The sequence below is a fragment of the Lathamus discolor genome, chromosome 11 (assembly GCF_037157495.1).
Source record: "Lathamus discolor isolate bLatDis1 chromosome 11, bLatDis1.hap1, whole genome shotgun sequence".
Lineage (NCBI taxonomy): Eukaryota > Metazoa > Chordata > Aves > Psittaciformes > Psittacidae > Lathamus > Lathamus discolor.
Genome location: NC_088894.1, coordinates 10,227,309 through 10,254,331, shown reverse-complemented (window position 1 = coordinate 10,254,331; position 27,023 = coordinate 10,227,309). Strand labels below are relative to the sequence as shown.

At 43.4% G+C, this 27,023-nt stretch overlaps 1 protein-coding gene and 1 long non-coding RNA gene across 3 annotated transcripts in view; one reads left to right on the top strand and one right to left on the bottom strand.

Annotated features, from left to right (window-relative positions):
• Positions 1-27,023, bottom strand: part of GNAS (GNAS complex locus) — a 158,376-nt gene that overhangs the window by 113,477 nt on the left and 17,876 nt on the right. The gene's annotated exons all lie outside the window — the stretch shown is intronic.
• On the top strand, positions 2,757-11,272 carry LOC136020368 (uncharacterized). 2 transcript variants are annotated; one of them, XR_010615306.1, is made up of 3 exons: positions 2,757-3,012; positions 3,111-3,169; positions 11,070-11,272. It is a non-coding gene; the product is annotated as an uncharacterized LOC136020368 (long non-coding RNA). The 2 variants fall into 2 exon arrangements; XR_010615305.1 differs by lacking the exon at positions 11,070-11,272 and adding an exon at positions 7,862-7,902.

Genomic DNA, 27,023 nt, shown 5'->3' with positions numbered 1-27,023 from the left:
GAACAACACTATCCAGCTTTGATTTCTGGCCATTCCTCATGGAAAGTGGGCCAGCCAATTTCTAAAGGTTACAATTTGTCCGTTACACGGTCCTTGACACTGCTACTGAGCTTGCTGACTTTGGGGAGAGGTCTGTAGCAGAACTCCCTGTACACGAACATCAGTTTCCAGCTGATGACAGATGTTTAGGGATACTTTTCTTCACTTCTGTTGAGGATTATATTTTCAGAGCTAAGAGTATGGAAAAGGGCTGCGCATAGGCAATTACCCAAACAATTCTCTTGAATCCTTAAGGGCATGGAGGACTTTGTCCCTCTACTTGCTAGAGCGCTCAGTGCCCACAGTGCCGGTGCTATATTCACCGTTATTTAACAATACAGTGGCTTACAGATTTGACTTATGACTCGACAGAGAATATCCTGGGTGCAGAACTGCTAAAGAAACGATCAACAGATTATACCTTGCATTCCAAAAAAAAAAAAAGAAGTATTTCATTTCACCTTCGTGCTGTCTTTAGAAGTGACAAATTTGGTTGATTACTTTCAGGAATAATTAATATTTAGGATATTACGGATGAACTGAAAGGTTCACACTGGATTCCGTCTGAAATGTCTTAAAAATAAGCCTTTAAGTCTTTGCTTATGTTGGCAAGTAACCGGGCTGAGTGCAAAAGCCAAAGGTATGATTGACTACCTCACATATTTTACAACTGCTAAACTAAATAGGTATTTCAGAATTTACAACCTTACAGAAGAATCCTTAAATAGACTTTCTCATGGGATTTCAACCAAACATACTTTAGGACATACTTCCTGTTTTGTTACTGTATTTAACCATACTTGAAGAATTGAATTTACTTTTGCTTAAACAAAGATCCAAAAATTTAAGCATATGGAGACCACAGAAATCTATCTTTTTGGTTTTAATGCACTGAAATGGCTTAATGAACACCCACAAATCTTAAAAACTAATCAAAGAATGAACGCATACTAATGCATTAGCATTATGAGCATGCTTAGCCCTTAGACACAAAAGGCATGCCTGCATACTACTCAGAACAGAAAACTTCTGCAATTAGAACTCTAACAATTAAATGCCAGTTCACTGAGTACTAATGTCTGTCACTTTCTTCTTCTTTTAGCTACTGAAAAAGATGATATAAATGTTACCTTTCCTCTACCTCCCTTAGCACTGTGGGGGGCAAATTCACAGGGCAAATTCATGCAAAAGTGCAAACTGGTTATTTTATTATTCGTTTTTTACTATTTAATATTCATCACCAACTTTCAGCGTTGACCCGCAGCTTCCATACTACCTGTGGGTAGAACTGCAAAAGAAATCCGGCACTGTGGAAACCTGGAAGTTAAACCAAGCGAGATGACTTTTAAAGAAACTTACAGGTTCCCTTACTCAGGTTTCCCAAGGCTCTAGGTGAGCAAAGCAACCGTCCCGCCACTGCTCACCATTCCCATTTACTTCCAGCATTGTTGCTAGCTGATTGCACATGCCAGTTACACACCTTCTTAATCCTTCACAGGGGCTTTGCAGCTGCTTTATAACTTCCTTATTGTTTGTTAGTAAGAACACTGACGTTTCTCCTGTCTGCCCCCCCCCCCCCCCAATTGCTCAGCTGCGCTTTTCATTTACAGATGGAAAAGAGAGCCTGTTCCTACAATGAAGGAAAAAAGGCGGATACAGTATTATAAGCCCTCAGCAGTGAAAGGAATCTCCCCCAGCACTCATTTTGAGAGGTGAGGCTCTGGTACAGCAAAACTGGTTAGAGCTAGACTAGTCAGCGCCATGCTGCAGGAGTCCATTTCTGCAACAAACTGAAGAATTGTATCTTAATCAGAAGTCAGTCACAGCTTCTACTTTAATTTGCTACGCTTGAAGGTTCTTAATGTTCCGGGAACTAAATTCAGCTTGTCAAAAAAAGCCCTTTTCTGCACATTTTTTTTTTCTGTAACGTGTGATACGACTTCTTCATACACAAGTACCGGGACGGAACCAGATAAAGCTGATACTCGGAATAGTTAGGTTGGTGAAATCAGTTGGGGAATAGTTGTCAAAAGCAACTGGAGACCAGATTTCAAAAGGTATTTTTGTATCTAAAGGTGCAGGTTGATGTTCAGCTGGTTCTGTTTGCCATAACTAACTGGGTATTTGCAAAAATAATCCCATTCGGAACTTTGCTGTATTTTTAGGCAGCTAAATACCTCTCAGTACCCCAGGTTATAAACCTTAGAACCTACATGCTATTTTTAAATGATGGTGCACATGATTCATAAGGCTATAGGTGCACCAGTTGTTGCAGGAATACACGTTCCCACTCCCTGTGCCACTGTGGCCACCAGCTGAGCGGGGCTGCCAACGTCCCTGGAATGCTTTCTGGAGATGTACTTCAGGCTTTCAAGCTCTTTGCCTGGGTTAAAAGAGGGGAGGCTGAAAGTTTATGACTGTTCCTCCTTCTGTTTGCATATTTCAAACAAGCACCCACAAATGGATATTTGGGAAGGTATTTAATGGGGAAGCTTACATGTTACACGGGCATAATATTAATGCACAGCAAACACTAATGCTGTATATTTAATATATCTAAACAGAAAAGCACCTGCGGCAAGCACGGAAATATTGTTATTTCAAAGTACTATTTCTGAACATGCACTGATTGCAGTTTGTGTTCTGTGTTTATTCAGCTTTTCACTTCCTTTTCTTGTATCTAGAACTCACATTTTAGCTCAAATCCCTCTGAGCAGCAAGCTGTACTTTCCTCTTCCCAAACGATCACCACAAATCTTCTAACTGATGTAGTGCAGAATACATCTTGTGATGCACGGATATTTTTGCATTTATCAGGGCACGACACTAATAAAAAGGACATATTTACGAATGTCCTTTGAAATAAGGATTTACCTACAACTGCAAGCACACAAAGTCCATCTGGAGGGGTTTCAGTGTTTTCTCAACCATCCCGGGAGCATGCACCAATGTTCACTCCCAGGCCAGACGTATGTACGTAATTCTACAGAATCTGCTTTATTCACAAGTATTCCTCTGCTGTAGTTATTACCTCATGCGAAAATGTTTTTTTCTGTGGCCCTCGTTTTCAGAAGAAAGAATCCAAAATCAGTTGCAAGACCTGTGAGCGCTCGCTGTAAATCAACAAGCTGTATGTATAAATTTAGCTTCTATAGCACCCAGCCAAAATCCCACAAACTGCTCTGAACTTTCTGCTTTCTTTTTTGCCAGCTATCTTTTGCAAAGCTGCCATCTTCTGCTTTCTTGCAAATTCATGGTTTTCAGGGGGTTCTTGTTTCTGCTCCTTCTCAGATTACAATTTCTTTTGTGTTAATTAAGCTGAAAAATTGAAAGAATGTCGCTGACTCCACAAAGAACACAAAACAGGCTTGCTTGAAAAGCTAAAAATAGATTGTTCTGTTCGGAAGACAGACGACTCAGTCTTCAAACTATTTGTACAATGCGAATTAATTGCAGATGGGCAATTCATTTATTCAGATCTCTGTGACAGAAATGAAAGTGCTACTGCAACTGGTTACGCGCATAAAGCTCCTTTCAGGTCGTTGGGTCTAATCAAAACCCAGGAGGTCGTATATTGATACTGTCAGTTTGTCAGAAGGGTTTTTCATATGATTCTCTCCCTCCACTCTCCCGGTCCCCCTCCCAACAGCTTGGATTTAAGACATAAGAGTTGTGCATAAACTAATGATGTGTATAAACCAAAAGTCACAATGGGCTGCTCACATTTACTTCTAGCATTCACAGTATATGTTTTAAATCAGCTGCATTTCTGCAATTAAAGCTGCATTTTATAATGATGTAAATGTTGTGACGGAACCCACCCAGATGATTTAACTCAGTTGAAATCACTTTTATTTTTATGCCTCAGTATTTGTTTTAAAAAGTATTTTAATTTCTCCTTTTTAGCCTTTCTCCTGACAAGCAAAAGAAAGTTTAATAATTTTAAAAAATAATGTTATTGATTTAATGGGAGAGAATTCAGGAAAATCTAAGTGGAAGCTGATACTCCATCCTGGCTTTTATTGTTAGATAAACGGGAGGTTTCCAAAAATACCATCTATTAGACTAGGGTCTATAAAACTGTAGCTGTGAAATAAAAATATCATTGAACTAGATAAATTGTTTGGGATACAGAAGGATCTGTACTAGAACTTTACAGCAGATCCTGAACAGCATGAGGCCTCCTTTGTGCTAGAAAACTAGAAACGTTGTCATTTGGGAGTCTAATAATGCCAAGAAAAAGAAACTAAATATCAGAGCCCCTTTCCTCCAACTCCACTCTCTCCTTTCCACTTTTACTACTTACAGTCTCTAAACCCTTGTTTGCAGTTCTGCTGACTTGAAAAATGTGCAAAAGATGATCCACACAGGGTCTGAGCTAACAGGGCTGTAAGAAAACCTCCCAAGAAGTTTCAGGTGCTACGATATCTGTCATGCTGATACTATCACAGATATTACATTTTGCTGTTACTTTTTTTAGGTAACTTAATGTTGCTGTCTGCATAGTATTTATATGACATCTTAGAGCCTTTAAATCAAGACTGGTGTTTTTTAAAGGCAGTGAAGTCTTGTAAGCCAAAAATAAAGCTTGGTGCAGAAATGAATTAAATTTTCTGCATAGATCATAATCTATTAAAATTAAAATACCAGTCCTCTTCACTGTTCAAGCTCCTCAGGAAATACTTCTCAAAAGGCTACTTAGATTTATTTGTTATCACAGATTCACAAACACCACCCTTTACTCTATATTTTAAGCCATATTCTTTTGCTGCAACTTCATCCAAACTCTCACCAAGGTCAAGGGGACAAAAATTGTTCTCAAGCACTACAAAGCAGGCTATGTAGCAAGGATACATCATCTTCCTGCTGCTTTTATGGGCTACAAAAAATAATAAAAGCTGAAATAGAGCTACAAGCTTTCAAGGAAAGAAACTTTGTAAGATACCTCTCAAAGGTGACCATCCTGCATGCTTCAAAACGTTTTCATGTATTTCATGGAAATACAGGTGATAGCCACAGTGGAGCCGAGGACAATAAAACTCCTAAATTACAACGGTCTCCTGCCTTCAACTACATCTATTAAGAAAGGTTGAGGTAGCCTATTGGTTCAATCCGGGCAGAGAATTACCGATGCTAAGGTGATGGGGAAGGGGACACTCACAACACTGCTGTATATAACCCACTCCCGCTCACATAATGAAGCTGTGCATGCCCCAATTTCATTTGGGTGGAAAACTGACATTCTTTGGCCACATGTGTAGAGGAGGAACCTGCCGTTGTCCTTCAAGACACGTAGAAAGGGAAATGCTACTGGGGAAACACCATCAGGCAGCAGCTGGCATACACCAACTGCATCCTAATGACAAGATGCTTGAAAAGGAAAAGCAACAAAGCTCCTGATTTTAATTTTCCACTGTTTTTTTGTTTGTTGGTTGGTTTGGGTTTTTTTTTGGAGGGGAGAAGGGGATCATTATTATTTATACTCTGTGGCAGGGCAGACTCCATAGGGATCACGTCCTTACACAGGCACATCTACCTCCTCTCAAGACAGAAACATCTTGTTTACTTAAACTATTTTTGTTAGACCTAGTTTTTGCTGGTTCTGAAGAATTTTGCCCTGCTTGTAAAGTAAACACCACCATCTCTGACAGAAGCACCACCGTTGGAGTGCACACAGAGTGTTTTGGTAGACTTTGTAAAGGTGACACACACATACATATACACCTATATATATACACACACGCACATTCATTGCTTGCTGAGGTGAATCATGTCAGCTAAGGTCTTTCCAATAAACAAAAACTTTCACACCATTATCTATTACAGATAGAGGGGAGCAAGAGGGGAAAATGTTTGCAACAGAACCAGAGCAGGGTCCGGGCTATGATATAAACCAGTACGTGTATCAAACTTTGGGGCTATGAAAGAAGAGGGTTGGACCTAAATATTGTTGGGTCTCCTCTCGGCGCTTTCTAGCCCTGGTAGGATATGCAAAATCTCCAGCATAACAGACACAGTACCTCATGCAGAGCTGGAAGAGCATTTTTTATGGACACTGATAGAGCCTGACATAACACAAATAACCAGATCAGCGGCTCAGAGGGTGATTTCACTTCAGGTGTTTTTTAAGGACCAGACTAACAGGGCTGAAAATTCAAAACAATGCATAAAACACAGGAAAATGCATGTGGAATACCCCCACCTACACGTAAACTGTCTGCCCTGCAACTAAATACCCAAGAGATGAACCACTCTGTCCCTACTGTGGTAAGAGCAAAAAAGCAAGGAAAATAAATTAATTGCTGGAATAATATTCTATAGGCTAAGCTATTATGTGAACACATTTTTCTGATTGCAAAGGCTGTTACATATTTGTAATGAGAAGAAGGGTGGTTAAGTGTCTGTAATTTATTAACTTCTTGCTAGGACACCACAAGAAGGTACAGCTTGCCTGTAAACTGCCGGTTCAAAAGAAAGAACACCTACTCACCTTCAAGCAACTGCTGTAACTGTTAAAAAGCCAGAGAGGGATTTTTTTGTGTTGAAGTAGCCTTTAGCGTACAAAGATGAAAGTTCAGGGTCTGTGTTGTCATTCTGATGGGGAAGCAGGGAAAGAAGAGAGAGCAAGACAGCAAGACAGAGAGTACTTAAAGAGTGCTTTAGCTTTTTTTTTCCCCAAGTGTGTAAGATTTGGGGCTTGCAGAAATTGTAGTAAACCTCTCTAGCCCTTCGACTGTATGTTCTTAAATAACTTTTAAACCCAGAGGAGTGCTAGAACTTAGCATCTTCCCAGCTGACAGCACACACACAACTGCCAGCCAAGTACTCCTCCTCTGCTCAGATTTGTCCCTTCTCCAGTGCCCCTCATTAACTTTTTGGAGCCTCTTTACAACTCCTGAAGGAAAATGAAGTCAGAGAGTTTACACCAGTTCTTGCATATCTACAGCCCCTGTCCCAGCAGAAACTTGTCCCTCTGGATGTAATTAGGGCTCATGGAACAGCCTGTTTTTTAACAAAGATGACAGAAATCGGATTCAGCTATTAAAAAGAACCCAAAAAAAAACCTTTTTACAGACTTTCTCAAGTCCTGCAGATCAAGATATCCCACTGTAACTCAGGATGTCTGAGGAGCTGTAGCATTTGTGTTCTCAAAGGTTGCTCTCTTGTTTTTATTTCCCCATCAGGTTGCATGAAAGGAGCACTTTCTTTCATTTTGTTGAAAATCCAAACCATTACAAACATATCAACATGGTTAAACTAAAATAAATCCATTATCCTCTAGATTTTTAAATAATTCAATATACTGTTGTTTTGAAATGGTATAAGACAAATTTCTCCCCCTCTATAATTCAAAACCAGCCTTAACCAATTACTTCAAACTTTTCCCCAGACAAAACACACCTCCTTTGGCTTGACATTTCACATGAGAATTTTCAAGCCAAAGACAGTTTCTTCCACAGATAAAATTGGAAATGAGAGATTAAAATCACTCTAATGATGAGTACTGGCCTATGCCTTTCAACTATGGACCCATGCCCATATCTCTATAACTGTGACAATATTTTTCCAAGCAGAGTATCATGTTGTATGTAACACTGAAACTTCCTGGTCTCTACTCCTTCTCTGCTGCATGCTTACCATCTTATTTTTATAAGCATTCCATTCTGGGGCTGGCCCTTCAGCTTTGGCAGAGCCAGGCAGCTTCTGCTTTAAAGCGGCTATTTTGCAACTAGCTGCTGCTTGCTGCATCTTTCTTTTCCAGCCAGCAAGTACCTGTAATGTTTTCCTCTCCGGCTACTGAGAAAATGGCACATTCCCACAGGTGCTGTCCCTAAAACAGGGCACGTGGAGGGAAAAACCAGCACTGACCTGGGCCGTGTAAGGAACTGCCAGGGTGGGTTTCATTTCTGGTTTCTTTTCGGAAGGGCTGCAAGAAGGCTGGTTTTAAACAAGCTCATTAAAAAAGAAAAAACAAATCTAGATTCACATCCTGTTCACGCTGGCAGCTCTGCTGCTGGACTTGTCAGGCTTACATCAAAGAACATTCTTCATTGCCACCCCAAGTCAACGGATAAACACCAGGGGAGGCACCAGCAGCACCAGCAGGCACTTCTGAACACTTGCTGGCTCAAAAATAGTGGTCAGCTGGTCAATGGCAGCAAACCGTTCTTAATATTTTAAGCAAAGTAACTACTGTATAATTTAACTTCACTTGGGCTGTTCTGTAGCGAGAATCTAGCCCTTTACAAATAATAATTAATGTTCTATTTTTTTCCTTAAAAGCAAACAAACAAAACCCCCAAATGAGTAGATTTAGTGCACCCAAAATGCTAAGCAGTGCCTGGGGGGAGGTCTGCCTGTCCCAGGCTGCCAGGGCAGGAGACTGGTTCATATTTGCCCACAGGACAAAGCAGCTACCTTGTCCTAGAGGCAGACATGGTTGTTTCCTTCCCATTTCCCTCAGCCTTTTAATTGCTGAGGAAACACACACACAGGTGAACACCAACCAAGAGAAAAATTCCACCATGGTCACAGTCCCAGAGTCACCTCAGCTTCCTGATACTCCCAGGAGCCCTCAGGACATTTCTGGCCGACCCTTACTCCAGATCAGACATCTGCATCAAGGCAGTAAGCACATGATGGATTTTTAGCAGAAGTTACATGCTGCTCTGGCAGGCAATAATTAGATTACGAGAATTACAGGGATGACAGGCTGGTTGTCTATGAGCTCTATGGGCAGCCTGCAAAGGCTTGGAGAAGAGTAAAGCATTCAGATTAGTATAGGGATGAGCTCCGTGTAAATCCAAATAATACCAAAATAATACGTATTACTAAATAATGCCTCTGAACCAGCACATTTACTGCTGCAATGCTCATCCTTATCCTTTACTGCCTGTCTCACCAAACTAGCAATGCAGAATGTCTTGTGATGGGGCCCCCTGCTCATTTGCTTTTCTAGAGCATCTCAGCATCAGCCTTCCCCTGTTCTGTACCCCTGGTTCACTCTGATATTAGAAAATCCTAAATAGGTGGGAAACGGCTGGGCACCTGCCCACATAAAGGCTGCAAGTGTGTACCTTGCAGTGGCAACCGCAATGACAGCATTCCAGATGCTGGTATACAAATGAACATAACACGCGTTCAGCTTTGCTTAGAAAATTCCCATATTCAGCACTGCCACAACACAGAGCTTTAAAAATTAGAGCAGGGTTTTCCCATATATGGGAAAGCTGACCTGCTGCTGCTGCACCAGCGGGCCGCTCCCGGGCAGCATGCACAAGAGGAGCCGCAGCCTTACAAACCCTGCCTTCATCTGTGCTCGGCACAAAGCTTGGGTGCTCCCTTGGGCGGTGTGGGTTGACGCTGCTTTGCGAGAAGCCTGCAGCCACATTAACTCTGTGCTGGGTTCACTTGCCAGCTTGACTAAACCCATAACAATAAACCTAGCACATTTTTCCAGTCCTTCCAAGTTGCATTTGTACATCCATTACTCCTGTGCCTAAAGCAGGGCTCTAAGCATGTGTATCCTCCTCTAGGCATGGGCTTTAATGCTCTTTGGAGGCTCCCTGAGGCCTCTTGGGCTCAGGACCACCACTCGAAACCCCTGCGTTGGGTTGAGGGACCCCGTTGGGCCAAGTTTCAATGCTCATGCGTGATGCATGAAACCCTGAGAGTGGCTCTTTGTAGGATGAGCACCAACGGACGTCTCCCTTGGGCTATGTGGAAGCATTTGAGCAAGCACATTACTGCAGACCTCACGGCTGCAGAGCCCATGACGGATGGCAAAGGACCACGCAGGGGCTCCCTATAACCACTGGCAGCAGCTGTCAGTGCTTTTTTGGAATCTTCCATTGTTTTCAATGTATAGAAAGCACAGAGAAACCAGCGCCAGCAACCGCGATGGAGCATCCAGGGCCACTGCCGGCAGCTCGAGACCTCTCTCTGGGAACAGCTTCTTCCCCGGGTTTGGTAACGCACACTGCATGTAGTAGTTTTGACTCGATCAAACAGCCGATGTGCTCACAAAATCCTAAGCCTGGGGAACCTCATGAGCAGCAGTGTGTATTTATAAACTCCTTACAAAAAAAAAGCAGGATGAGCAGGGCTGGGACTATCCAGCTGCAGCTCTGGTTATGCCAGACAGCTGCTCTGTCAAAACTGCTGGGAGAAGCCTCGGTTCCTTGCAGGGGATGCCCTTTGATACTCGGCAGGAGTCTGTTTTGGCAGCCATGTGCTGCCTAAGGGAGAGATCTCGGAGAGATGATTTTTTGTAAGATACCAGTGGTATGCGCTGGATACCTGGCTACATGCTCCTGACTGTGAGGGATTTGCAGGGGGGTGGAAATGAAATCTCCTGGGTAAGCACTATTAGTCGCTATGTAATCATGACTACAGATTGATTATTTTTTTTTTACACAGTTGTTAAAATCAAGCAAATCAATCGCATGCAACTTTTGAGCTTCCCAACACACATCTGATACTCTGCAGGTTTCAGACCGGCTGCAGGGAAGCCGGGGCTGCCCCATGGGAAGGAGACCCACATCAGCTATGCATCAGGAGTCAAGCTACAGAGATAGTGAGCAAGAGTAGATTTTAACAATTAAAACTAGTACAGGAACAGAACTGGCACAATCTGACAGAAGAAATTAAAACTGTAGGCTGGTAATCTCAGTTTTGTTATTAACATGGAAACAAACTATTTGGGTAACAGAAAGCGTTGCATCACTTTAGGAAATTATAATTACATCAGTGGTTTTACTGTAATAAGTTTCTTTTTCCATTCCAGCTTTCTAAAGCCTTAGGAATATTTCAAAGGGAATCCTTCCCAAATATGCAAAGAGCAAGTCAATACTCCGATGTTTTTGCCAAGCTTTCTTTTCCCTACATCTCTCACTCAAGAAAATAGGATTAAAACGACATTCAAATAAATAGAAAAGGACTAGAGGACTAGAGTATAGCAGGTCTAGTATTGCCAAATAGTTACAGGCAATCAAACCATCGCTAAACTAGTCATATATTTCCTCATGCAGTGTGGCCTCCTGATGTTAATGCACTCCCTTGTAATAAGAAGTAACCTAAATGTCTGCCCGGGCTAGTGCACACAGGAAAGCGTCGTGCACAAGCTGGGAGAGCGCGAGCAGATCTCCAGCGAGCTCTGGCAGAGGCTCTTCAGCAAAGCTGCAGCTCTTCTGGTCTCAGACACTGTTTGGTGGGGTTTACTGTTTGAATTGTGCCAAGCATAAGTTGTGTTCCTGTTCTCTCACCAAAGAACCTCAGTATTTTACTTGCTTTAACTAACTTTCCCTGAGGGGGGGGGGGGGGAAGAAACAACCCCAGGGATCAGTAACAAATGTCGTAATTAGTATCTCACTAGTTGCGTTCCTTCTTTTATTTAGAAATGCTGTGCTGCAGCTTCTCAGAATGTTAGTTTTCCCTGTGCTCATTTTTTAGTATCTAGAAAAATGCTAAGAATCTATTTTCATCAAGATCTAGGAATTTTATTTTTAGAGTTAAACCCCAAGTTATTTGGTATTACTTTCTCCCATCATTTAAGATTTCTAAATTTCTAATCATGATTGCTGCTATGAAATTCTCTACTTTTCCTTGAAATACAGATGGTGCAATTGCATGTTTAATGCTACAGTTACAGTTCACATTTGGGACAAAGCTGACTTCTTAGCACTGAGCCAGTATAAATGTATAGAATAATCTTCAAATACTCGTAAAGCAGCTTCATGCCCCCCCCATGCCTTTTAGCACTGAGCTTGTAGCAATCCTGACAAAATTAAATATACTAATCTGACAATCATATAAAACTATTTACATGAAAAATTAACTTTAAAAACTAAATCAAAATATGAAACACATTAACTGCAGCATCTTACTCATCTATGTATAAATTTGTAACCATAATATGGGGAACAAACGTATTAGCCAGTAATTTAAATTAATACATTTTATTTATGCCATCTTGAACTCGATGTATCCACTGTAAGGTGGGGGGGGGGGGCGGGAAGGCAGGTTCCAAGGAAAAATGCAAGTATCAAAATGGTTGATTCAACACCCCTCTTTTATGTCCTTACCATGATAACAAACAATAGGAGAAGTTTACCAGGAAAAATGGTAATTATCTTTCTCTTAGAGATTTTTGTCTTTGCAATTAATGTCTTATTTTTTTCTAACAAAATGTAATTCTCCTGTCAAGTTTCTAGAGAACGGCATTGAATTCCCTCCCATGCATCCAAAAAATCTACTTCTGTAAAAATCATTCTGAACAAGGACTGCAAGTGCTCAGCTGTGACTTTCCAGAGATACTCTATCTCCATATTGTCAAAAAACCTACTAATTTTTTATGTTTTCAAAACTCCCCAACACATTCCCCATATAAAACACTGTTTATCTGACTATCCCTTTCAAACAAAATGACAAGTTATTAATGCCTTCTAGATTTGATAATTATATATTTTTTATTATTTTTAAAGGTGATAGCTAAAATACCCATGAGTGTTTAAGTACTTACTGGGTATGCCTGCACTCTATGACCAACGTTCTCACCATCAGACCACTGGCAGGTGGTTAAATTTTGTACAAGGAGCAACCACGGGATTGATTTCTTTAAAGCTCAGGCAAATGCAAAAATACAATGGTGGAATTTTGTTATCTAAACCAACAGAATCCTAGAAGTTAATCTTAGCTAGCTGTTATCAATTACCAACATGAAGAGACATGCCACCTGCATTCTCAAAGTCGGAAAAACGTAACAGAATGGTAAGCAGTTACGAACAGGAGCAAAATAACTCAGAAGGCAACGCTAACAATTTAACAACGAACAATTTAGCAGAGCCATTTGCAGAAATACAGGAATTTCATGTGCTACAGGTAGAAACATTCATACTACTACAGTAGTGAGAACATTTTTTCACTTCTTTTTACTTTCATTCCTGTACCATCAATGCAATTTAGCATCAGACATCTATAATTCAACAATCCATTAGCACGATAAAAACAAATGCCTAACCAATGCATCACTATTTCTGAGAATGAAAATACTATTTTACCTATGCTAGAGAGTAAAATAATAAACTTTAAAAATAACTCTCCTTTTAATAACTATTAATAACTTTTTTAAAGAACTATTAATGTAACTCTTGTATATACTCATCTTAAACTCTTTCACAAGATCTATCATCGCAGTTTAATTTCTTTGCAGACTCCCAGGGGATTAATTTCAACTAGATTTGAGCTGTTTGCTCCTAGTTCTGACTTAATAAATTATGGAGGGGAACAAACATTAAGTATGTAAAAAGGTAACTATTTAAAAATGGCAGTTCCTGAAAAAAACACTCTTTAAGTGTTAAATTCCCCGAAGAATAGAAACGGGCAAGATGTAGCTCAGACATCTGACTATTAGTCAACTATTGTTAAAGTGATTCAATACTAAATAGTCCAGAATTATTTATTTTACTTATATAAACTATCCCTCTTTGCTGGGTCTGGAATAAATTAACACATCCACATGTTTCTTTGTTTACTATGCCAAGAAGAATGACTAATATTTTTCTATAATAATATTTTGATAAGAAAACGAATCCTCAGTTTAGATTCATAACAGGAGTTTCTGCATCAGTTTTATCTGCTGAATCAAATATGAAATGATCAAATTAGAAGGATTTGAACAACATAATTTAAAAACCAAACAGCTTTGCACAAATACAAGATGGTTTTTTTTAGCTACTCTATCAAATGAAAGCATATTTGTGCTTTCAAAAATATAGTGGTTAAAGGATTTTGACAGGCTCCATACGCAATGTATTTAAACATCAGAAGTAATTTAAAATGATCTAGGGAAACAAGTTGTGGAATGTCCAATCCTTAAAAAAACCCCAGGAATTAAATGGTCAGGGCTGAGCTTGCTAAATACAATTAGGGACACTGGCTTCCTGCCGCACTTTGCCCGGTAAAATGCCCTTCCCAACACCTCCAGCCATGGCATCAGCATCTGGGAGGCCAACACCAGGCCTGAAAAACACGGACACATCAACCTGCAATTTAAACCCTATGAACTGACGACATCAGACATGTCGCGATACAGGAACTCTTTTCATCTCGGGGTTTGTGTTTATCATCAGCGGTGTCCAGCAGGCTGGGCATGGCGCAGGCCGCAGGAGCTGACAACAGCGGCCCCCCCGCAATGCCCCTTGCCTTTACCTGGGCCATAGAGAACCACGGGGGAAGCTCCAGCTGCTTAGTTAAAAATAACGTGATTAAAACCATGATTGGCACTGAACCGCTGGACCTCCTGCTTGTCTCTGTCCCGTGGCGGGGCTGCCTCGGGGTCTGTCACAGGGATTGTTTCTGCCTCACTTACCCAGTCCAGTCAAAACAAGCGAGATTTACAGCCTGAGCTGCAACAAAACCTCTAAGGAGCTGCCTGCGAGCCCTCCTCAGCATCGCCCTGCGCACCCCGGCAGCCCCCGACGGCACCCCCACACCGCAGCCCCGCCGAGGGAAGGCACCGGCCAACCTGTGCTCCACCACGGGACGAGCTGCTCGAGGTCTCCCTGTCCTCACTGCTCCCTCCCTCTGCCACCCCGCTGCGGGGGAAAGGATGCACCCCTCACTCGCGGGGAGCCCCCCGGCATCCGGCTGCCCGGGGCCTTGCTGCTGCTGCTGCCGCTGAGCAGCCGGGCAGCACCAGCGGCTCCTGGAAGCCACGAGAGGGTCTTAAAAAGCAAAGCAAGAACTCCAGCATCACAAAAACAACAATAAAAACAAAGAAACGAAATACACCCCCCTCCAAAAAACAACCCCAAGGACCTGCTAACTTGTCTGTTCCAGGATATGCACAGGCGCAGCACAGGGGGAATTTGTTGTCCCCACCTCTGACACAAAGTTTCAGCAAATAATACATATATATAAAAAATAATCCATAAAACCGTCAAAAAGTAACCCAAGTTCATCCTCTGCAGGGGTCAGGGTGCTGCTTTAACGTTTTCAATCTGCTGAGGGGTTTGCTTTGGGATTTCTCGCTGGAGAAGCAATGGGGCGCAGGGCAGAAGCGGATCAGAAGGGAAAAGTTCCCAAGAGGGTTTCAGGACTCGCTGCACGTTTATTTCACCAGATGCTATTTTTAACCCCGCTGTTCCTATTTTTACCCGTGTCAGTGTTTTCCATTCGCTGAACTCTGTCCCCACGCAGGCAGGGCTCCGCTCCTCCCCGCTCCCCCCGGGCACCCCCCACCCCTTCCCCACCGATCCCCCCTGGCCTCCTCCCGCTCTCTCCTTCTGCCTCCAGAGCTTGCATTTCATCCCAGGCTGCACTTCTGGCTCTCTTTAAACACTATCAGAAGAGCCCGTACTCCCCTCCTCCTGCCCCTCCTTTGCATGGACACACACACACACACACACATATATATATATATATATATATATTAGGAAAAGCTGCATGCAGTGCAAAGTCCAAACGCAATCACCCAGCAAATCTCCTGCTCTAACTTCATTCCTCTCCCAACACATTCCTGCCAGCGGGGAGGGGAAGAAAAAAAAAAAAAGAAAAAAGCAAAAGCAAACAAACGCCACTGTTGCTAAGTTTTGCACTTTATACCCTTTTATATTTACAATCCTCTCTTGGCTAAAAATAGCAACACATGATCCATTTATAACTAGCCGGACATGCCCCGAAGCCGCTGGCGGGGCCCTGGCTGATGAAAGGAGCTCTTTGCGTTCCTTCTACCTGAGCTCATCTCCCGCTTAAAGGGCTCAGACAGTTCTGCTTCCACAAAGCACACATTGAAAGGACTGCTGCTTCCAGGGAGATCAGGGAAAGGGACGGGAAAAAACCAACAAAAAGGAAAAGAAAGACAGTAACCCATGCATGCCCCGTGCCCCGCTTGGCAGGCCTGGAACATGTACAGCTGGGCTGGTGGCACGGAAAGCAGAGGAGGTCGGGGACTGGGGGCAGCTCCAGCCCAGGGCAAGACCTCGCCTGGCGCACGGCAAAGGGGGGCTCCAGAGGCAGTTCCAGATGGGATCAACATGTTAGTTCACTCCAGAGGAGCGGTGGGAGTGACCAACTGCAGCCCCGGACCCAGGGGCAGGTCTGAAGGTTGCTCTGGAAATGACTTTAGAATTGCACTAAGAGGTGGAGGCTGAAAACGCCTCTAAGCATGGCTTGGGAGGTGCCTCTAGAAACGACGCGGGACACAGCTTTGGACAACTCTGGATGCGGGTCTTGGGTTTGGGGGTAGAGAGGGGGTGGAGCCATCTCAAGGCTGATAAAGACAGTCAGCTATAGAAGTTGGTCTAGACTGGCACAGACATAAACACAGGGCAGTAATTATACAGGAGATTTTAACTATGTGGTATTTATTCCTTCACTGTCACTAACGCCTTCTGAATTAGATGTTGAAAATTTCCATTAGCACCTGTGCAGGACTCACAAACTGCATGTGCAGCAGAGAGCTGTGCGACTAAACTGGAGTCCCAAGGGCATGGCCCAGAACCAGTTCAGTGGAAGCCACTCCTTCCCATGCCAAGTGCCACAGTAATGCCACCTCCCATCTAATACTCACATGTTTTAAAATCTCCTCTCTTGTAAGCACAGGTTTTCTTGTTTTCTTGCTATTACCAAAACAAAGAATCCTGGTTCAGACAGAGGATAACTTACACAGCAACAACAACAACCACCACCTGCAGCAAACAACAATATTTTAGTGCAATTTATTTGCACAAATGCGCAAATCCCAGCCACTTAAAACTAAGGGGTCAAACCTTCCCAAAGTTATGAGACTTAAAAGGAAAATATACCTTCCAGTTACGAGTCTTTTGGGGACACTTGAAACATTTCTCAGTACTCTGCTATGCTAGAAAGTGTGGTTTGTTTGGACTGACAGTCAAAGTTCAGCGCCAGCACTGAATGCATTGTAGCTGAGGAAAAAAGCAATAATGGTGGTGGGACCCAGCGAAAAAATGATTGTAACAGTTGGCAACATCATTACGTACACTTACTCCTCCTAATAGCCCTATTTCAGTTGCTTTTCTGACAATCCTGCTCGATTTTGGCTTCTCAGTGGGAAATCACATCACCTATGGCCTTGCCTACACTAGAGTTTTCAGGCTGTGTTTCCCTTCCATAGCTCTACCACGTACACACTCACATCGCCTTGTTTATACAGGAACAAAAAGTGTCTATGTGTTCCGCTGCCTTTCCAAAATTTCACGTATCACCAAAACAGACGTGCAGCAAGCTGGTCAGACTTGTCCTGGAGCTGTGCTCATTGTATGCATTATAAAACTGATTATAATACACAGAGTTCTACCAATTCTACTTGCTTTTAGATGCCTGCCACAGGCAGGGGTTCACACCAGCCACCTCCTATGATGTGATGTTACCAATCAAGTGCCATTTTCAGCCTGCTTTCAGAAAGACTAGAAGCAAAATCACTAAAAATCATGATCCTGAAAGTCATTAATATGAGAATGCAGCAGTGGTTCTGCAAATGCCTTTCTGGGAGGAGACGCTTGAAGCAGGGAAATGGAAACTTCGCTACCACGCTGCCATCAGTGCTGTAACTCTGTGTGTGCAAAAAATCCAGATTATCCTTTCTTTCAATCTTGACTGAGATGGTGCAAAATGATAGTTAAGACCACATTCAGAACAGGTAACACTTACAGGAACAGGTAAGCATCCCCGGAGAAACCTGTCCTGAGCAAGAGACAGTTCATCCCAAGGGCTGGGGTACTTTCTAATTAGGCAGAGAGTGAAATCTCAGTAAAAGGCCTGAATTTGCCATGGGAGTGCTACAGCCACAGGTTTCAAAAGCAGAAGCAAGACAGAGACAAAAAAAGTACAACTTCACCCAAGCTATAAAGACAAGCTTGTGCACCAGCGTTACAGAAATTGATATTAGGGTGAGGCATAGCTCAAGGAACTTATTTTTTCCCAATTGAATTGCAAATAATAACCCATTGCAGATGTCAAAACTATAGTAGGAGAACAGTGGGAACCATACCCCGGGGCTGGGCACACTGACCAGCCCCCAGTCTCACACACCCCCCACTGTCCTGTGCACCCAGAGACCCAGGTTTTTAACCAAAAGGACCCAGCTAGATTGGGCAGCTACAAAATGCAACAAGCTTTTCCAGAGCTGACATCGTGCTTCTGACTACGCCTCTGAAGGGTTATTTTGCTGAGCCAGTAGGTCCTTATCCCTCCTGGTGTAGGCACCTGGATCACAGCCTCCCGGGTTCTCCTGCCCCATGCACTTCATAAGGCCAGCTGCCTGCCTGGACCTCTCCAGCCAGGAGCTCCTCTCGCTGCCAGCCTGCTCCTGGGGCTGAGCCCCAAGTTAGTCTCCATTTTCAGCTGCTTCCCAGCCACACAAGCATGCAAACTCCCTCAACCCTTTCCTCCACTCTTTCACTTCCCTTGTGCCTTCCTATTTTCACCCTCTTCCTTTCTTAACCTGAAACCCACCCTCAGTCCTTGCAGCTTTGGCCCCCTCTTCCGTTAGCAAAAACAAACTCCCTGGTCATGTTCCTCTCAGAGGTCTGCCAAGTATTCATACTTCTTACCCCCTCCCTCCCCTTTGTTTCTCCTCCCCTTTCTTTACCCCCTCCTTTTTGGAGGGTGATCGCAGAGCAGGTGCAAAGAGAACAAAGAGACAGCGTAAGTTGTCCCTGTGATACTGTCATACAGTGTGTGATGTTTGCTATTGCCCTCTGCAGATACCCAGCCCCAGCCCCGCAGAAGCAAGGGGGAGGAGAACAGGGAGCATGTGTACCTCTTCTGAAAATACACAGTTCTTAATAACATGCATCAACCCTGGAAGATGTTCTTGGAGACCGTTTCTGCCCTGAAGCACTTCCACATTTCTGCCAAAGCTCCCGAGTGGGGAGTGCTCCTTTAGATGTGCTGTTGCTGCTTCCAGATGTCACAGTGCTCCCCGCTAAGACATGCCTGGGCATTTCACCCTCAGAAAGACTAGATATATCTAGTATCTCTGGCTGTGGTCATGTAGGATTATAGGTCAGGATCAGGGATTCAACGTATGTGAAACTGTGAGTTTCACGCAGTGGTGCGTTTAATTGCATGCCAGAATTCAAGTGGCTGGGGGACATCCAGGGAGAACAATCTCGGAGCTGTGCAGGATGCAGAGGCAGGCTGGTCCCCATGAACCAAACAGGTTGTTATAGCACCAAAAACTCAGCTTTGTATGAAGCCATATTTATTCTGGGGTAATTCCTTCTGGAACAGAGTCATCTTGCTCCTTAAATAGATTACAATGTAATAAACAGAAATAAAGTTGGATATGTAGATAAAGTTCTCTATGCTAAAAAAAGTAAATTATCCCCGGGAAAAAAGACAAGTAAGAGACATCTTTTCTATGAATACAAAGCTCGCCATCTTTTATGCCTGCCTACAGATACGTAACATACAATATTTCACACACTGCCCTCGTATTTTGGCCCAAAATACCTAAGGAGTCTGCTGGGTGTCCGTAATAATTAGAAGCATCTTTCTCCAGCCCATACCAGGGAGAACTAAGGCAGCTGTAATAGGGGCTGCATCAAATAATCATCTCTTCCGGCACTGCTCCAGCATGGTGAAACTTCCAGTGAAGTAAAAGCAGTCAATTTTTTTCCTCATGCAAATCAAAACCAGCCCGAGGTCACCTAATGAAGGACTGTGTGAAACACCACATGTGTAGTGGAGAGCAGCACTTGGGCCAAAGGCTTTAAAACTTCCTTGGTTAAGTGGCCAGAAAAAGCCCTAGTGATCGTGGGCTACTGGATCTCCAGATGGCCATTGACCTTTGTATTTGTTTGTTTTAAAGATGTGTCACTATTTTATTTTTCTCATAAGTCAAACAATTGAATGATTTCTAAATTCTCTTCCCTCTGACCTCTTACTTTCTTCCTGTTTTATTCTGGAAATACTCATTCAAGACTCAAATATTAAGAGGCGGTATGGCCCAAATGTTGCAATTCTTCATTCCACAGATTGCTATCACTATTACAACTGCTATTCCCTCTGGATACAGAGAAACCCACACAAAAGGACACCATAAAATACACATTCGGATAGCATACGCAAGGAATATAAAACAGAGACTTTGAAGTATCGTTACAAAAAATGCTCCATAACTATTAGGAGGAAAGGACATTATTTTTACATGGGGAGTGTTGCAAGTGACACCTTCTGTTCTCAGCAATGCCTCAAATGTTCATTCTGTGGATACAGGTAATTATTAGGTGCTATGACTGCATTACCCTAAGGAATCATTCTCTTGGGCTAAATTCACTGCTCCAGACACACCAGTATCACTCGGTGATTCTGCTTTTGAACTAAGATGGCTAGACCTGCTTTGATCAAATGTGCTGGGAGACTTAGGATGTGGAGAGCTTAACAGGAGAGAATTCTAGGGAATGGAGGAAATCACACAGCCAGCTTTGTCAGACAGCTAAAATAGATGCTGCAGTTTTAGAAGCTACTGTGGCTTTATTGCTCACAAGTTGAAGAGTGGGCTCCCTCCAGCAGCTGCCTCAAGGAGAGCTGGAATTCTGCTGGCTAAACCACAGTCCAGTGAGCCCAGGGGCTATGGGCTCCTTGCACAACCAAAATGATGCGGGTGTGTTTAGGATATGTAACACCTCTAGCAGACCACAGTTGTTTTATATTGCCATAGTTATGTGCATGCAGTTTATACCATTACAAATAATGTACTGGTTAAAAGTCCACAGCCTACCAGACATGGTTATCCCAGTACCAAATCAGAGTGGATACTATGGCTAAATCCACATAAATTCCTCATTAAGGTTCTGAGTCACACCGCAGATTCTGCTCTATTATCGCCACAGCTTAAACTAAGAAAGGGCCATGGGAGCTGAAGAACAGTTTACAAAGCTATGCACTGGGCTCTGTGCATCCCAAGCTTCAGATTAACATCCTGCAGGACCTGGCCCATCACTGCCCCAGCTAAAGAAAGCTTCTCTGAGGTCTCCTTCTACCATCTCAGGACCAAAATAGTCCAGAGAACACCTTCCTTACCACAGAGCAATGAAAAAAGGAACTCCCAAACCAGCACACTTCCCTTCACACTGCAATTAATTTAAATAGTCTCATAGGATTGTATGAGCACTCAAAATTACACCAAAATAACATATATGCTCTTATTGGGATAAACACGTTAAAGAATAATGTGTTTATTAGCACATACATACCAGCAAAAATACCCCCACTGTCCTGTGAGAGACACTGTCAGACCTTTAAAGTGTCACAGCACTTGAGGGCGCTGCTGTAATAAATTTAACTCACCCTAAAAACCTCTACTTAAGCTTTATTTTGAATTCCAGTCTTCTATTACAGTATCAGTGCCCCACGTTGACGCTTACTTACGCTATTGCTGTTACACAGTGACCTTATTTTGGTAAGCAACGAGCAGAAGCTAGTCCTAACATCAAACATTCAAGGTTAGCACCTAGTTATCCTTTCAAATATTTGCACAAAGTGATAAAGTGGAAAGAGGACAAGGAAACAGATTAATTCAGAGATTTATTTTTTCAGTATAATTTATTTGCTGTGGGTGAAACTGGAAGGTGTGAGAAAGCTTATTTTTCATGGAAAAACAAACTAATCAAAAATGGGGATGAAGAGGCAAACACCAATTTCTCTTAACAGAGATACACGAACTGCTGTAGTTCTTTATGACCAGGCTTAATTACAGTTTTGCTCCATTTTCCCTGGCCTTTAATAGCATTCTTTCTGCATAGACTTCTTGGCCCTCACAAATAAACCCACATCCCTCTGCACCTTCCACATTCTGCATCCTCAGCTGCATCCTTCCCACCTTCCTTGCAGGAGCCAGGTCCTGCAGGATGCAGATGTGCAGTGTGGGATGCTCAGTGCCAGATCCAAGACCCACCCATGTCAATGACAGTTTTCTTCAGATTCTACCTCAAGCACACATCTGCCTCCAGTACTGGGCCATGGACACCTGCATTCTCCATGGGTTATGGTAATGTTTCAGCTTTATCTGAAATTATGTAACAAGTCCCCTGATTTTTTCCTGCTCTAACATTGAACAGGCTAGAGGAAAAAGAGTCTCTTGTGGGAAGCTACAACTTGCCAGCCTGAAAAAACTCTGCATTCAGAAGTTCTGCCAACGCAACACTACATTTGAAAACATCCCTTTCTTATCACAACACTAATGTATTTTTGTTCTCTTTCTCAATTCTGAGCAGTATGCTCAATATTTGTCATTGTAGCAGTTTATTAATTACATGATTGTCTTAAAATATATATATATTGGGGTGGAGAAAACTGAAGATTTTACTTTTGGACTTCCAATCAATACTGACTGCTTAACAGAAAGAGTCAACTGAAACAGTGAAGACTGAAAAGAACTTTCACAACTTCATGTTCCTGCAGAACTGCATTTCCCCATCAATTTTTCAAGTTGTTTGTGTCCTTAAGACACAAAACAACTATTTAAAGACGTCCTTGCCAGTGTTTCAGTAAATACCTGACCTTAATTTTGAGAAAGCAGAAATATTATAAAGCAAGTGTGTTTGGCAACACATCCTGAAGTATACAGACTGTTTTGCCAAAGGTTAGAGACAACTATAGCATCAGTCCTATAAAATACATTAATGTAAGGACTACTGCTTATATGCCAATAATCATCAGCATGTATAAAAATGCAAGGACAGCGTAATAAATGGAAAGCAATCAAAGATGCTCCAGACTCCACATTTGTCCAAAGAAGAAAATAAAGAACAGAGCCCAAAGTAACTCAGTACTTCATGTACAAATGAATGAATCCTTTCTTCTATAGTGTCCTGTGATTAGCTGAGTAAGAGTTAAGCTTTAAAAATACGTAATAACAAACCGTGCATTTCCAATTTTAACAGTTCCTCTAGTTCTGACATGATACTGATCTCTGTTTATAGCTGAAAACCAGAACATCAGATTTTACCCTTCAGTTTTGGCTTGCTGAAGCCCTCAAGAAGCCTCAGTGGGACTTGAGACTGCGGGCAGAGTGACAGCTGAGCTGCTCCTGGGATTGGTTACCTACCAAGAGATCTCCATTTGGTGGGGTTGGAAATCCTTCAATCTTGTATCTTTTCCTGCTGAACCAGCATAGCTGGAATCTTCTGTTAACAGCCAACATATTAATTTGCTGAGCTTCAGACATAGCATTTTACCAAGTCATATGAAAACCTCGTACATCTGCTAAGCTCAAACCTTCTAGGAACAATTCACAGAATCCCAAGGGTTGGAAGGGACCTAAAAAGATCATCTAGTCCAACCCCCCTGCAAGAGCAGGGTAACCTACAGTACATCACACAGGAACTTGTCCAGGCGGGCCTTGAATATCTCCAGTGTAGGAGACTCCACAACCCCCCTGGGCAGCCTGTTCCAGTGCTCTGTCACTCTTACAGTAAAGAAGTTCTTCCTGATGTTAACGTGGAACTTCCTATGTTCCAGTTTACACCCATTGCCCCTTGTCCTATCACTGGATATCACTGAAAAAAGCCTAGCTCCATCATCCTGACACCTACCCTTCACATATTTGTAAACATTGATGAGGTCACCCCTCAGTCTCCTCTTTTGCAAGCTAAAGAGACCCAGCTCCCTCAGCCTCTCCTCATAAGGGAGCTGTTCCACTCCCTTAATCATCTTTGTGGCTCTGCGCTGGACTCCTTCAAGCAATTCCCTGTCCTTCTTGAACAGAGGGGCCCAGAACTGGACGCAATATTCCAGATGCGGCCTCACCAAGGCTGAGTAGAGGGGGAGGAGAACCTCTCTTGACCTACTAACCACTCCCTTTCTAATGCACCCTAAGATGCCATTTGCCTTCTTGGCCACAAGAGCACATTGCTGGCTCATGGTCATCCTCCTATCCACCAGGACCCCCAGGTCCCTTTCCCCTTCACTACTTTCCAGCAGGTCACCCCCCAACCTGTACTGGTACATGGGGTTGTTCTTCCCCAGATGCAAGACTCTACACTTGCCCTTGTTAAATTTCATCAAGTTTCTCCCCGCCCAACTCTCCAGCCTGTCCAGGTCTCGCTGAATGGCAGCACAGTCCTCTGGTGTGTCGGCCACTCCTCCCAGTTTTGTGTCATCAGCAAACTTGCTGAGGGTGCACTCAGTTCCCTCATCCAGGTCATTGATGAAAATATTAAACAGCACCGGTCCCAGCACCGACCCCTGAGGAACTCCACTAGTCACAGACCTCCAGCTAGATTCTGCGCCATTGACCACAACTCTCTGCCTTCTTCCTTTCAACCAGTTCTCGATCCACCTCACTACTTGATCGTCAAGCCCACACTTCCTTAGCTTATCTATGAGGATGCTGTGGGAGACAGTATCAAATGCCTTACTGAAATCAAGAAAAACCACATCTACCGCTCTACCATCATCCCTCCACCTAGTCACTTCCTCATAGAAGGCTATAAGGTTGGTCATACATGACTTCCCCCTCATAAAACCATGTTGGCTGTTCTTAATGACCCCCTCATCCTTGATATGCCTAGTGATGGAGTCAAGAATAAGTTGTTCCATCATCTTTCCAGGGATGGAGGTAAGGCTGACCGGTCTATAATTACCCGGGTCCTCCTTCTTGCCCTTCTTATAGATTGGTGTGACCTTTGCCATCCGCCAATCCTCAGGCACCTCGCCCATTTCCCACGACTTACCAAAGATGATGGAAAGTGGCCTAGCAATGACCTCCGCCAGCTCCCTCAGCACCCGTGGGTGCATTCCATCCGGACCCATCGATTTACAGATGTCCAGTTTGCATAGCTGATCCCTAACCCAATCCTCATCTACCAAAGCAAACTCCTCCTTTGTCCTGACTCCTTCTGGGGCTATAGAAATCCGGGGCCCTCAGGGAGAGTCTGCAGGAGTAAAGACAGAGGCAAAGAAGGCATTCAGCACCTCTGCCTTCTTTATATCCTCTGTCTCCAGGGTACCCACTTCGTTCAGCAGTGGGCCTATATTGCCTCTTGTGTTAGTTTTATTTGCTATGTATTTGAAGAAGCCCTTTCTATTGTCTTTAACCCGACTAGCAAGATTGAGTTCCAAGGAGGCCTTAGCTGTCCTAATTGCCTCCCTACATCCTCTAACAACTGTCCTATATTCCTCCCAAGCGGCCAGCCCCTCCTTACATAATCCATAGATTCTCCTTTTCCACTTGAGTTTGCCCAGCAGCTCCTTGTTTAACCACGCCGGTCTCCTAGATCCCTTACTTGACTTCCTACTCATTGGGACGCTCCGATCCTGAGCTTGGAAGAAGCGGTCCTTGAATGCTAACCAACTATCTTGAGCCCCTTTACCGCCTAGTACACTTTCCCATGAGACTTCCCTTAGCAGTTGACTGAAGAGGCCAAAGTTGGCCCTTCGGAAATCCAGAACTGTGGCTTTGCTAGGTATTCTATTCCTCCCACACAGGATCCTAAACTCCACCATCTCATGGTCACTGCAGCCAAGGCTGCCATTGACCGTCACCACTTCGACCAAACCCTCCTTGTTGGCGAGTACTAAATCTAGCAGCGCTGCTCCCCTAGTTGGTACGTCCACCATTTGCATTAAGAAATTATCATCAATGCACTCGAGGAACCTCCTAGACTGTGAATGACTGGCTGTGTGAGTCTTCCAGCAAATATCGGGGTAATTAAAGTCCCCCACGACGACTAAGGCATGTAGTCGCGAGGCTACTTCCAGTTGCCTGTAGAAAGCCTCATCAACTCCTTCGTGCTGATCAGGAGGTCTGTAATAGACCCCCACAACTGTATCACCCGTGCCAGTCAGCCCCTTGATTCGTACCCACAGACATTCCACTTGCTCCTCATCCGACCCCGGACAGAACTCAATACATTCTAGTTGCTCTCTCACGTAAAGAGCAACTCCACCACCTCGCTTTGCTGACCTATCTTTCCTAAAAAGGACATAGCCATCCATGACCACATTCCAGTCATGTGAACTGTCCCACCATGTCTCTGTAATCGCCACTAGATCATAACCTTTAGCCCGCACACAGACTTCTAACTCCTCCTGTTTATTCCCCATGCTGCGTGCATTGGTGTACAGGCATTTCAGGGAGCCAGTCCTAGTACTCTTTTTCCCCTGCGGGACAGGGTCTAAAGAGCTATCCTTTCCCACAAGTGAAACAAGAGATTGATAGTCCTCCTTAGCCCGCCATCCTTCAATCCCTAGCATGTTCCTCTTGGGCTTGTCCCCAACAGGCCCAGTTAAATCCCCTCCCCCCTTCCTAACTAGTTTAAAGCCCTGTCAATAAGCCCTGCTAACTCCTGCCCCAAAACCCTTTTTCTTCTCTGGGACTGGTGTATCCCGCCTGTCACCAGCAAACCAGGTGTCCCATACAGCAGCCCGTGACTGAAAAACCCAAACCCCTGCCTTTGGCACCAGTCACGTAGCCATACATTAACCTGCAGAGTCTTCTTATATATCCCTTCACCCTCGCTTGCAACAGGTATGGAGGCAAACACCACTTGCGCTCCAGACCCTTTAACCAGCCGTCCCAGGGCCCTGTAGTCTCTCTTCATTGCCCTTACGTTCCTCGTAATAATTTCGTCACTGCCAACCTGAAAAACCAGCAGTGGGTAGTAGTCAGACGGCTGCACCAGTTCAGAGAGCTTCTTTTTAACATCTCTAATCTAATTCCAGTGAGAGATGCTTTGTGTTTCCCACTCCACATATAGTTCACTGTAAAAACTACCCTGGTAGGTTTAGTTGGTTATTTTCCATTGAAAAGTTATATTAAAATACATCCAGAACCAACTTTTTAAACATTTATTAATTAGGAACCTTCTGTTTCATCCTATGCATCTGCTTTTTGGAGGAAAACTCTTAAAAGAAAAACCTGAGAAAGATCTGTATAGCTCTGTCGTTGATCAGTCTGTCTGGTCCACAGATACGCACAGGGGACAGCTGGGGAAATACAAAAATCCACTCAATTT